This window comes from Tupaia chinensis, unplaced genomic scaffold, assembly GCF_000334495.1.
Source record: "Tupaia chinensis unplaced genomic scaffold, TupChi_1.0 Scaffold000165_2, whole genome shotgun sequence".
Taxonomy (NCBI): Eukaryota; Metazoa; Chordata; class Mammalia; order Scandentia; family Tupaiidae; genus Tupaia; species Tupaia belangeri.
The window spans coordinates 2,707,880-2,721,536 of record NW_006159640.1 but is presented as its reverse complement, the minus strand read 5'-3'; the positions used below and the strand labels follow the sequence as shown (position 1 = coordinate 2,721,536).

Here is a 13,657-nt window from a genome sequence, read left to right as displayed (position 1 = left end):
CCCCCCCCAGAGGGAATTAGCCATGCCACAATCCCTTCACCATTCTCCTCTCAGGATTTTGGACAGGCATGCACACACAACTGGCATACGTTTCAAGCTGCCAGATCTGGGACTCAAACCACAGTTGACCATGTGGTAATCCAGTGCCTTAACCACTACACCACCCGCTGGCCCCAACGTTAGTGATATTTAAAATGGATTTTTGTCTCCTCCTGCTGTGCCATCCTTTCACTCATTCAGCAAACATCCACTGTGCTCCTCACATGTGTGAGGCCATCTGCTAGCTGCTGGGAATGCAGTGGGGAAGAAGCCATGCGCCCTGCAACTAGCACTCTGCTCCGTAGTAATGAAGACGCAGCCTCGCGCTGGCCCCCAGTGTGGACGAGCAGGCTATTCCACAGGAGCCTCCAGGATGTCAACAACCTGATGGCTTGTTTCCACATCGTGATTTCTCAGCCCTAGCATCTTTGCAACTAGCTGGCAGCATTACCGTGCTGGTGGAGAGGGAACGATTGACCTGGGCAAAGGTATGAGTAACTCAACCTGGTTTTTTTGTTTGTTTGTTTTTTTAAAAATACTTTTACTAATTTAGGATAGAGTATTTGAGTGTGCACATGGAAATGTGTGTGAGAGAGAAAGAGAGTTGAGCACCCTCCGGAGGGTCTGGTTACAATGGAATCTCCTTCCTCTAGTCCTCTCGCCTGGACACTCATACAGATACCTGGCATCTTTTCTTTTTTTGGAATTATTTTATTTAACTTTATTCATTTATTTTTTTAATTTGACCAGAGAGGGACAAAGAGAGAGAGAGAGAGAGAGAGAGAGAGAGAGAGAGTCTGAGAGAGAAAGCCAGTTGCCAGGTATGGGACGTGAACTGTGGTCAGCCATGTGGGAGTCCAGCGCCCTTAACCACTATGTCACCTATTGGCCCTGTTACCTGGCATCTTTTGAGCCAACCAGCCTGGGGATTTGAACTGCTGTTACCATGCAGGACCCAGTTTCTCTCTGAACAGTGCATTACTGCTGCATCATGGAGCTGACCTTCAGACTGTTTTATAAAGACAAATGTGTTGTTTTGTCATGGGATTAAAACTGTCCTACACTTAGAGATGGAGGTGGTTGCGCAATTCTGTAAATATATTGTTAATAAAAAACCAGACCAGCCAGTGGCATGGTAGTTAAGGCAGCTAGATCCCACATAGCTGACTTTGTGGTTCAAGTTCCAGACCCAGCAGCTGAAAAGACATGTCGGGCATATGTGCGTGTATGCCCAAAATCTGGGAGAAGAACGGAGGAAAAGAGATTGTGGCGTGACCATCCCTTCTGGGACGGGGCTGATTTCTCACTTTCTCCCATTCTTCGTTTCTCTCTGGCCAGTACATGCACTCTGTAACAAAACCAAAAAACCCCAAACCAAACAAACAGAAAACAAAATTGTGTACTTTGAACAGGTCAATTTAATGATATGTAAATTCCATCTCCATCAAGCTGTTCAAAAAATTAAAATCACATTGTACCCAATTAATGGGCAGCTTCCTTTGATGCACCAGGCTAAGGGAAAAAAATTTCATTTTCATCTTGCTCAGCTAATCGTGAAGATGATAGGGTTGAGAAATCATGGTGTGGAAATGCAACTTAATTAGATCGTTGATATTCATTTGGTAAGTCAGCTCGAAACTAATGCCAACCCCAGACATGCCTTGGGGAGATCCAGTTAAAGGCAAATACCTTCTATGAATCTTCTCCAGCGCAGCCATGACCCTACCAACCCCTGATGCTTAGCCTCAGTGCCATCTACTGAGCATAGATTCCTCCAGCCACACTCACGCGATGCCCTAATAGGGCCCAACCCAGCCTTTCTGTTTATCTTCCTCTCTTCCCATCACTCCCCGCTCTGTCCTCAGTCCTTTCTCTCCTTTCCTGTTCAAGACAGTAATCTCTTCTCTGTCCTGTCTTCAAAAGTGCCCCTGTAACAACAAAACCCTCTCTTGGAGCCAGTAGGTGGCATGGTGGTTGGGGTGCTGGGCTCCCACATGACTAACCGCAGTTCAAGTCCCGGAACTGGTGGCTTGCTTTCTTACTTTCCCTTTCTCTCTCTCTCTCTCTGGTCAAATTAAAATTAAAAATAATAATAATAATAATAAAATTAAAGAAACAATTCTAAAACAAAACCCAAAAAACCCTCTCTTGACCCTGCCTCCCTTTCCACCCCAACAATTGCCCTCAACTCTCACCTTGTTTTTACAGACAACTCTTTGGGTTAGTTGGCCATACTTTCTGTCCCCACTTCCTCACTCCTATAACCACCTCTGCTTGCTTCCCCTCCTGAGAGGTTCTCCTAACTGCTGGCATCTAGACCGCCAAAGACTTTGGAATTGCAGGTCCAGTGCCAGCCCATGGCCTGGTGGTTAAGGGAGCTAGATCCCACATGGCCAACCAAGCAGTTCAAATCTCAGACCTGGTGGCTTGAAAAACATGCTGGACACATAGGCATGCCCAAAACCCCAGCAGGAGGAAGAAACAGAAGAAAAAGGATTGTAGCATGACATGCTCTATTGAGGAATGCCTTCTCCCTTTCCGTCTCTCTCAGTCTCTCTCTCTCTCTGGTGAGCGCACAAGCCCTCTAGTAAATAAAAAAAGAAAGAAAGAAAGAGAGCAAGAGATACTGGACTCTATAAACAAGGGCGGGTGGGGACTTGAATAATTAATCCGATAAATAAATATGTGGCCATATTTGTGCCCTGAACAGGTGAGTTGGCACATACCTGGTATTTTTGTTCTCACCGACTGTGATGCCGGGGAGACATCATGTGGGGTCCTACGTACCCTCCGTGAACCTCAGACGGAGCAGGCCCAGAGCCCCTGTATTAACCAATGGTAAAGTACTGGCTGCCGGGGTTGGAGCGCGATCTGGAGAGCTGCCAGTTCACAGCACGGTTAGAGGAGATTAATTTGATGCTCTAAGCAGGTTCCAGGGGAGAAGAACAAGAAGCGCATGGCAAGCTGGAAAGCTTAAATTGTCCATGAAGATGAGATAAATGGGAGGTAATTTTTGGATGAAGCAATGATAGGCAGGGAGTTAAGGCCTGAAGGCTTCTCAGAGAAAGCTAGGGGGTTATGAAGAGTTTGGGATTTATGAGGAGCCCAGTGGCCACAGAGGGGCCATTCAGCTTATAAACAGGAGGACCGTATGCCAGACCCTATGCTGGGCACTAGGGGACAGAGATGAATGGAGCAGGGTTTGGCCCTTGGAAGCACACAGTATATTCAATCAATTCATTTGACTCTCGTTCACCAAGAGACTACTGGGTGCCAGCCAAGGGCTGGGGCTACCAAGATGAATACAAGGAGGCTCTGACCTCATGAATCAGAATGCAATTAGGGGGCCAATTAGGCTACCATCCTGGTGGCGGGACGGTAAAGACAGCTGGTCTCACACAGCAGACTGAACAGTTCAAGTCCTAGGCTCAGCAGTTTGAAAAACAAACCAGGGGGACCAGCAGTTAATGTAATGGCTATGTCGCTGGACTCCCATGTAGTCGACTGCAGTTCGAGTCTCGGACCTGGTGGCATAAACTCACGCCAGGTGCATGTGCGTGCGTGCCCAAGATCCCAAGAGGAGAATGGAGGAGAAGGGATTGCAGCGTGGCCATTCCCCCCGGGGGGTGATTTCTTGCTTTTTGTCTCTCTGTCTCTCTGGTAAGCACTACCTACCCTATAGCAAAAAAACTCTCAAAAACAAAAACAAAACCAAACACAAACCAGGCACGTGTGTGTGTGTCCAAAATCCCAACAGAAGGGAGACATGGAGGCTAAGGGATTGTGTCATGACCACACACCAGGAGGGGTGATTTTTTGCTTTCTCTCTCTCTGACAAGCACATATGGCCTGTGTGTGTGTGGAGGGAGAGACGGGGAGGAACGGAATGTAAGAAGGGGCAAGTGAGAGAAATAAACAAGCAATCACTTAAAGCTTGGCGGGCGCCTTACTATTCAGTCTCTCCGCAGCCCGTGTCTCCCTTTCCAACCCACTCTGCTAACTCACGGCCATTGTACTTCCGTCCTGACACCTCCCCTTTGCCCTTCGAACGAGCTTTGCGGTTATCAGGGGTCAGATACCTCTGGGTTTGATCCTGGTTCCTCCACTTGTTACCTGTGAGCCCTTGAGCAAGGCTAAGATGGATTCCATCTCTGAAGTTGGGTAACACCTAATCTCACAGGATCGTGGTAGGGTTAAATGAGATAATGTGTGGAAAGTGCCTGATCAGCAAATACTCAACTAACAGCCGAGTACGTGAGGAGCACTTTGGACACTTGATCTCATTTAATATCCAGATAATCCCGTGAGATAAGAATCGCGTGTCCTAACAAGAAATGGAAAATTATTTGTTGACGATAACATGTATGACTAAGCCATTATATAGTGCATTCTGGATGGGAAATCGCATTTTGTATGTTGTGATGATGTTCAGTGAAAGAATGTAAATAAATAAACCTATCCAGTAGCAGGTGGTTTATAAAAAAAAAAAAAAAAGAATCTTGTGTCCTTGGGACCAGTAGTTGGCATAATGATTATGTTGCTAGACTTCCACAGAGTCGACTGTGGTTTGAGTCCTGGACGTGGTGGCTTAAAACTTATAATGGACGTATGTGCAGGTGTCCCCAAAATCCTGAAAGGAGAATGGAGAAAAGAATCCTATGTCCTTTTGAGAAGTATCGACTCCTGTATCTATTGTTTTTGTGAAGTGGAAACTCAACTCCTTCCCCAGGGGAGTGACTTCTTAGATGGGCTGTGTCAGAGAAGGCAGTGAGCGTGGGGTCCTCTCTCTCTTTTCACAAGCTTATTATGTATTTCTTCAGGGAGAGAGACAGATAGACAGGCACCTTCAATAGGGTCTTCATGCCTTGATGGGCCAGCTTCAGCCAGCCAGGATGACAGCATGGTCATGCTGTGTGTGTATGGGGGACCCCGGGACGGGAACTCAGGACCTTCCCATGTAAGACTAGCATTGTAGGGCATGGTATTATCGCTGCACTATGTCCGACCTCATCTGTGTTTTTGGAAAGGCCCAGCCTTGACATGTCAGTACATCTAACTCCAACACCCAGCTGAAGCAACAGGGCTTCTTTCTGTTCTATCTCCTCTTGGGTCACGGGTCACACAGCTGCTCAAAAGCCTCCAGGGCCCCGTTGCCTACAGATCAAAGTGCCAGCTCCTTATGCTGAACGCCAGGGCCCTCCGGGTGTAGCCGCGCTGCCTCTCCAGCCTTTATCCTGGTCACTCCACGCATGGTTGTGGAGACCCGGAGACCCGAGTTCTCTGAGCTGCTCCCTGCTGGAGCGCATGCGCACTCTCTGTTCCTGCAAAGCAGGAGCCTCTCCGCCCCGGCAGATCCTCCATTGCCGAACTCCTTCCCACACCGGGAAGCCCCTAAGTTTTCAGCAAGGCCGTGCTACAAACAGAAACCAAAGAGGGCCCGATTCTCATCTCACCTCCTTGCAGGTAGAATTTGCGGTCAGAAGTAATGACCAGACTTTGACTCAGTAGCAAGGGGCATGCGGACGCAGGGTTATGTGACCTCTGTCTTGGTGAGGATGCCAGCGGCGCAGCTCTGTCAGGCATCCAAGGCAACGTCAGGGCCCGGGTCACAGTGTCGGATGTGCAAGCCACAAGCTGAATGCCCAGTGGCAGCAGTGGGGTCGTTAGGGGCCTCGCCGGCCTTTCTCCAGACTGTGCAGCCTCCAAGCCCTGTTCTCCAGTCCTCCCGGGACACAGCGAGGCACCCAGGATCGTTAGCCATCTCTTCTCTGTTTCAGTTCCTGGCAGTGGGTTATACTGCTTGTGAATAAAGCTCACAGCCAGTGCGTCAGACCCTGTGCTAGGGGCAGGGGCAGGCATGACAGAGCTGGGGTCCTGCTCTCAAGGATTCCCAGTTTAGTGGTGGCAGTGTGGCAACGTGAAAATACAGTCGTCTCGCATTTATCCTCTCCGCTGACGTTTTTTAAAAGTTTGTCTTCTTTCTCCCTTTCTTTTTTCTTTCTTTTCTTTAATTTTGGCCATAGTGTGTGTGCTCACCAGAGAGAGCGAGAGAGCGAGAGCGAGAGCGAGAGAGAGAGACAAACTGAGAAGTCACCCTTGGGGGGATGACCATGCCATAATCCCATCTCCTCCATTCTCTGGGGATTTGGGGCACACACACGCATGTACCCAGTTGTTTTTCAGGCCTCCGGGTATAAGACCGAAACCGCAGAGCTGGCCATGTGGGATCTATCTGCCTTCACCACCACACCATTCATTGGTCCCATATTTTCTTTCTTTTTAAAAAAAGTTTGCCAGAGGGCATGTGCACTTGTTGGAGAGAGACAGAGACAGAAAAGGAACGCGAGAAAGCACCCTCCACAGGGAATGGTCACGCCAAGATTCCTTTTCCATTTTCCCCTCCTGTTGGGATTTTGGGCACACGCATGCACCCAATAGGCTTCTCAAGCTGCAGGTCAGACTTGAACTGTGCAGCCTGCCATGTGGGAGCCACTTGCCTTAACTGTCAGGCTATGGGCTGGCCCCAAAGTGTATTTTATTTGTTTCATATGTGTGAGAGAGAGAAAGAGACATGGGTACCCTTGATGGGGCCTTTCCATGTCACCATCCTTCCCTCGGCCTCCTAGGCAGGGGTCCCCAGCTTGTTCAGACTGACAGAACCCAGCCTGGACCATCTCACGTGGCTTCGTGGCTTCGATAGCACTCGGGGAACCCTGCCACTTGCACCACTGCAGCTGGGCCCATTCAGCTAACTACTTGGCAGCCTCCCTGCAGCCTAGCCCCCAGTCAAGATTACAGTCATGCAGAGAAAGGACAATGACCTGTTTCCTTCCTAGTCATCTTGGCCAGGGAAGTCCTGCCTGTTCTTTAAAGTGAGCTCCATTACCACTTTGTTAACAAACCCCCACCCCCCCTTTTTTTTTTTTTCTGAGAGGTTTTTGCTATTGGGCATGTGCGCTGGCCAGACAGAGAGAGACAGAGAGACAGAAAGCAAGACATCACCCCCAGGGGGTATGACCACACCACAATCCCTTCTCCTCCATTCTCCTCTTGGGATCCTGGGCATGCACGCACACACACCCAGCGAGAATTTAAGCCAGTGGGTCTGGAACTCAAACCGTGGTCGACTACATGGGAGTCCAGTGACGTAGCCATTACGCCATCTTCTGGTCCCAATGAAGCCCCTCTTGATCAGCACCCCCTGCCCACCCCCCAGTCCAGCTTCCAGCTGAGTTTACCACTCCCTGCTTTGAAGACTGGTTGATCTTGATACATTTGTAAGAAATTTGTTGCACATCTGGGGAACCAGTTCAGGGCACTTTAACTGAGGACCAAGGTGCCAAGAACCGTGCTCACTTGGAAGACAGAATCAGGAAATGCTCAATATGGCCGCTGCCAGTTTTCCTCTCCTCGTTTAGTCACCGTAGGCAGTGTCACTCTTGGCTGCTGGAATCCCTGATGTATTGAAGACGTAAATGGCACACGTAGCTGAAAACAGAGAATGTCACCCACTATCAGGGCATTGCAGAAAGCCATGGGCCAGAGGCCAGGGCACACCAAGATCGGTGATGTTGTTTATCTTCACTAAAGGGAAAGTGAGAAAGAGAGGAGGGACTTCACCTTTCAACCTGTTTAAGTTGGCTCCCTGTTTAAATCACGGGCATTCATTGGCAAGTTAAATTCAGCTGTACTTTTTTCCAAACTCAGAATGGGTTCTGACTAATCCAAGGGGAAAGGAATTTATTAGAAAGGTATGGGGGAGAAACCAGCAGTTAGCGTAATGGCTATGTCGCTGGATTCCCACGTAGTCGACCGCAGTTCGCGTCCCGGACCCAGTGGCTTAAAACTCACGCCGGGCGCGTCTGCGTGTGTGCCCAAGATCCTGAGAGGAGAATGGAGGAGAAGGGATTGCGGCGTGACCATCCCCTCTGGGGGATGATTTCTCGCTTTCTATCTCTATGTCTCTGTCTGTCTGGCGAGCACACGCACCCTGTAGCGAAATCCTCTCCAAAAAAAAAAAAAAGGTATCAGGGGGACCAACAAATGACATAATGGTTACGTCGCTGGACTCGCACGTAGCTGACCACAGTTTGAGTCCCAGTTTTGAGCCCGGCGGCTTAGAACTCATGTTAGGTGCCTGTGTGTGCATGCCCGCCCAAGATCTCAAGAGGAGAATGGATAAGAAGGGATTACAGCTATGGCAGTCCTCCCTGGGGGATGACACCTCGTTTTCTCTGTCTCTCTGGTGAGCACATGTGCCCTATAGCAAAAATCTCTCTTAAAAAAAGAAAAGAAAAGAAAAGAAAAGAAAAGAAAAGAAAAGAAAAAAAATAGTATCAGGGAACCAGCCAGTGGCATGGTGGTTAAGGTAGATGAATCTCACGTGGCCGACTGTGCAGTTCCAGTCTCTGACCCGATGGCTTGAAAAACACACCGGACGTGTGTGTGTGTGTGCCCAAAATCTCAAGAGGAGAATAAAAGAGAAGGGACTATGGTGTGGCCGTCCCCTCAAAGGGGTGCTTTCTCTCTTCCTCTCTCTCTGGTGGGCACATACACCCTATAGTAAATGAAGAAGAAGAGAAAGAGGAAGAGGAAGAAGAAAAGGTATCAGGAAGTTCCTAGACTGATGAGATGGCTGGGAGCAAGAGTTTGCGAGAGAGTAAAGGCAGCCAGGCACCATCAAGGCTGCCAGTGAAGCATCTGCCTGGGAAGGAAACCATTCTGACGTCATCTGGACACATGTCAGCAGGCCACTGTGTGCCCTCATCCTGCTGAGCTGCTGGGGGGGAGCTGAGGGGACTTACCTCCTGGGTAAGTCTTGCCTATCTCCTGTTTAGGGGGTCCCACAGTATGGGAAGCTTGTTCAGATGCTGGGCAGCTGTCGGAATCCGAATGTTCATCTTTGTACATTGTACACTGAGGGTGCACACGAAACCATCTGGATCCGACAGTTTATCACTGCTCACGGAGAAAGCCAAGGGTGGTCACCTGGCACCCCCCGCAGCTGAGTCCAAGCCCACAGCCAGTATGACAAGAGACAAGGCGTTGGGGGAAGGAAGCTACATCTTTTTTTTTTTTTTTTTGCTATAGGGTACATATGCTCATCAGACAGAGAGAGACAGAGAGACAGAAAGCGAGAAATCACCCCCTGGGGGGATGGCCATGCCGCAATCCCTTCTCCTCCATTCTCCTCTCGGGATCTTGGGCATGCACGCACACATGCCCGGTATGAGTTTTAAGCCACCAGGTCCGGGACGTGTATCGTGGTCGACTACATGGGAGTCCAGCGACATAGCCATTACGCTAACTGCTGGTCCCAGGAAGCGACATCTTCCCTGGGGAAGCCAGCTAGCTGAGCAAATGGTCCACCAGCGTCCTAAATAACCATCCTAAGAAAAGGAACAAAAGCTTGGTTGTCACAGGGAGGGAGTGGGGGAAGGCAGGGAGGGGGAGTCGGGTCAAGAGGTGACAAGCTGTTCTAGACCTTGAGGCGGTTTTCATGGTCCGCTGGCCCTGGCTGACGTGTGTGGTCACTGTGTGTCTACAGATTTCAAGAGACCAGAGGTCATTTACTGCACACTTTCTTATCTTGTTGGGAGTCACAGATGCTTCTCCGCTGGAGAATGCAGGGGAGGCTCTTCTGGCAAGGCCGAGTGTTGAAAGAAGAAACTTACAGGAGCAAGATGGAGTCTCTGTGGGTAAGCATTTCTAATGTTAATTCAGAGACAGGCAACACCCTCATCTCAATTCTTATCCCTGAGAGAAAACGATGAAAACCAGAAAAATCTATGCATACCAAGTCTGCATCATAGGTGATGAATGAGCTGAAAAGGAATTTTCTCTGCCTGCCTACAAAGGGGAAGGAAGCAGCTGTCCCCTGTCCTCCCAGGAAGGGTCTCCTTGGAAACCTGAGGCCTGAGCTCCAAGCAGCCCTTTGACATGTAAATCAGCTTCTTCAGGGGCTAGGTAAACTGAGAGTCCCCCTGGAAATGTACACACATTCCTGTAGGGTTGGACACAAGTCCGGAATTCTCTCACTCACTGTGCAGTGCATAACTTTAAGGCTGGCTCTTAGGTGGGTCCCAGGTATTGGCAAAATTGGTTCGGAAAGTCTTAACTGTGCAGAGACACCAAAATAATTTATCTACATGCCATGGCAACCGAAGTGACGACTGTTCTTCACTTCCCTAAACATTCCTGGCTCACCATTGTACCAGGCTCTGTGTTTGCCTCGGATGGGCAAGGAATAAACCAGGATCCCAGCTCAAGGGGTCAGACAGATGAGGCACCATCCACGTCTGCTAAACCTGCTTGTCTTGGATCCTGGTCAGAGTGGCCTTAGTGGCAGCTTCTGGTAGACACAGGTCTTGCAGCCTGGACACTGTTGTCACAGACTGAGGAACCCCTGTAAGTGCCAGTTGACAAGGAGAGACTGCTGCTCCTGTCCCCTGGCAGGGCTGGACCAAACCCCTGAGGCTTGGGTGGTCCCAGCAGGTGCTCAGCAGGGCCAGGTAACACAACCAGACAGTGCAGGGGGTTCATGTCCCTCTTATAACCTCCCCCCCATCTAAACATAAGTAGCTCTGAAAGGTCCCATCTCCAAATGCCATCAGACTGGGGGCGACTAAAATAGACATATAACCCAGCAGTGTGACAGGTGGGGAGGCGACATTATATGTAAGGAGCAGAAGTAACACAAGCAAGGCCATGACATCCCAGGGGACCAGGGAGGGGTTGGATAAAGCAGGAAAGTGTCACAAAGAAGGGAAGAGCTGGGTTGGGTTTGGAAGGAAGAATTAATTCACTTGATGAAAGAATTGAATACCTCCCTGCCAGACTGTTCTAGATGCTGGGAATACCACTCCAACAACACAGGCAGATTGGCCTCCCTTCCTGGAACTTGCATTCCTGTGAGTGGAGCCAAATTACAGGTCAGTGATAGACAGACAGACAGAGGGCAGACAGATGGACGCCATGACAATAGAGGGAGGTGCGATGGAGGAAACCAAAGTTGGAAAGCAGTTTGAAAGAGCTGAAATAAAAAGGGGAAGTTCACCACGTAGAGGGAGACAGCGGAAGTGAGGGGTTTCGGGCCCCAGACGGAAGTTGAGGCTTATATTCCGGAAGATGCAGGGTGTTCGGGGTTGCAAGGCATTCGGCTGGGCTGGAGCATGATGAGAGGCTAGAGAGGGATCTGTTCTCCTGGAGCCTCCAGTGGAAGACAAGAATTTGACATGTTTTTGGTATTTTTTCTTTCTTTACCTCCTCGTCTCTTCTCTCTCCTCCCTTCTTCCCTCTCCCCTCCCCTCCCCTTCCTTCTTTCCTGTTCTCTCCTCCCCTCCCACCTATCCCTTCCTCTCCCCACCTCCCCTGCCTCCATTTACCATTCACTTCCCCAATGCCTCCTGCATGTCAGAACTGTGCTAGGCACAGGACCTAAACTCAAGCAACCCATAATGCCAGGTGGTTACACAGTGTGGAAAGAGCTGGAAGGACTGTGGGAACTCAGAGAGGGACCTGTTCAGACCAGTCAGACCTGGAGGAGAGGGAGGGCTTTCAGGAAGAGGCCACACTTTACTAAACTGTGTGTTGAAAGACAAATTGGAATTAAATCAAGCAGCGGGCGGAGCCAGGAGCAGGTGTTGTGGTGCAGGACCTGGAGGGAGAGTCCCCAGAGGGCAGCAGCCAGAGGCCTGGGAGCAGAGCAGGCCTGGCAGTGTCATGGCAGGCTGGAAGGCCAGACAGTGTCCCACTGGAAAGAGCCACAAACAGTTGCTTTAAGGAGGTCATGCTGGTTCCCAGGGGAGGATGGATGAGGCAAGGAAGATTATGATTTTCAAGGCTGAGCTGAGCTGGACAGAGCTGAGTTGCCAGGTTTAACCAAAAAGCAAGAGAAAATAATAGTCAAGCCTTTAATCACTTTCTGAGATTAAGGTTGAGCAAGAGGCTAGCCCTTCCTTCCATCTTTTCCTCCCAAGGACGGCCCTGGTCAAGAGTCAGATAGATTAGCCCCGATGTGGAGGATGAGTGGGAACCCCAAACACGAGGCTCCTCTACGGGGAGGTGGGACAGGGAGGGCCAGGAGTGGAAAAGTACAGAGTACTGAGTCTCAGTGGAGAACAAGGTCGTCAGGTGGCTTGTCCCTCTGAGGGCCTAGAGGGCCCAGATGCAGACGTGTACAAGAATGGCTAACCCATGGGGAGTGAGGCCTTGACTTCAGTCCCTTCAGAGATGAAAGCCCTGGCTGTGCACCTACTGTGTGTGTGAGTGTAGTGGTGGTGGTGGGTGGGGTGGTGCTGTCCCCCTGAGGCCTGTCAGGGAAGGCCTTTGTAATTGCCTATGGTCAGGCCCAAAAGATGGCACGTGGATTTTTGGTCAGGAGCCAGACTCCTCCCTCACAATAATGGCTACCATTTGTGGAGCACTGACTGGGTGTCAGGCCCTCTTCATGAATGAACTCAAGTGGTCCTCAGAGAAGCCCTGGGGTGTCCACAAAACATCGAACTTTATGCACCTGGCACATAGTGAGGCCACAGCAGGTGTTGGCTATATGGTGGCCCCCCTTGTACAGGTGAGGGGACTGAGGCACAGTGAACTGGAGGTAGTTACATGGTTAGTCAAGTGGCAGAGCCGAGGTCAACCCTGGTAGCCTGGTCCTGTGGCCTGTCCTGTGCTACCATTTGGGGACACCTGGGCCATGATGGGGCAAGCCAGCTGCTTCAGGGCCCTCAGCTGGAGCTGGGGGAGGAAGGAAGGGAAGTGCAAGAAAGATTTTTTATGAGGGGGAGTTTCTTCAGAAAGTTCATGGAAATGTATATTATGAAAAAAAAAAACATGCATGGATTTCATTTTTTTTTTTTGCACCAAAATAAACTAGCACTTTGATTCCATTTTTGCATAAACTTTCAGCCAGCAGATGGCGTAGTGGTTATGTTGCTGGACTTCCATTTGGTCGACCCTGGTTCAAGTCCCGTACCTGGTGACTTGAAAATCACACTGGGTGTGTTTGCATGAGTGCCTAAGATCCCATGAAAATGGAGAAGGGATTGTGGCGTGGCCATTTCCCCTAGGGATGAGCTCTCACTTTCCTTTTCGCTGTCTCTGTCTCTCTTTCTCTGGCGAGTGCACAGACCCTATGGCACAAACCTCTTAAAAAAAAAGAAGAAAGAAGAAAGAAAGAGAAAGAAAGAAAAAAAATGAAAGGGAGAAATAAAGGAAGGAAGGAAAGGAAGGAAGGAAGAAAATTACATCAGGTGTGTGTATGTGCATGTCTATGTCCAAAATCCCGAGAGGAGAATGGGGGACGAGGTATTACGGGCGTGGGCGTCCTCCGTGGGGTACTTTCTCACTTTCTTTCTCTGTCTCTCTCTGGTGATTACACATGCCCTATAGCAAATTTGGGAACAACAGCAACAACAAGAAGATATGAGCCTGGCTGCAGGCAGTTTTAGAAGTCTGCCTCCCATACCTGGAAGTAGAGCCAGTGTCTGGCTGGTGGGCATGACCGTAGCTGTGCGAGTGGGTAAAACACTGACCTATTTCTGTACCGGTTAGCAAGGAGCTGCTTCCCTGAGCTGGCTTTCCTTGCGGTTACCTTCCCCCCTCCCTCCCCCCTCCC

At 49.8% G+C, this 13,657-nt stretch overlaps 1 long non-coding RNA gene across 1 annotated transcript; it reads left to right on the top strand.

Annotated features, from left to right (window-relative positions):
* Positions 1-353: 353 nt before the first annotated feature.
* On the top strand, positions 354-10,964 carry LOC102492789 (uncharacterized). Its single transcript, XR_003549041.1, has 3 exons — positions 354-527; positions 9,587-9,737; positions 10,876-10,964. It is a non-coding gene; the product is annotated as an uncharacterized LOC102492789 (long non-coding RNA).
* Positions 10,965-13,657: the final 2,693 nt, after the last annotated feature.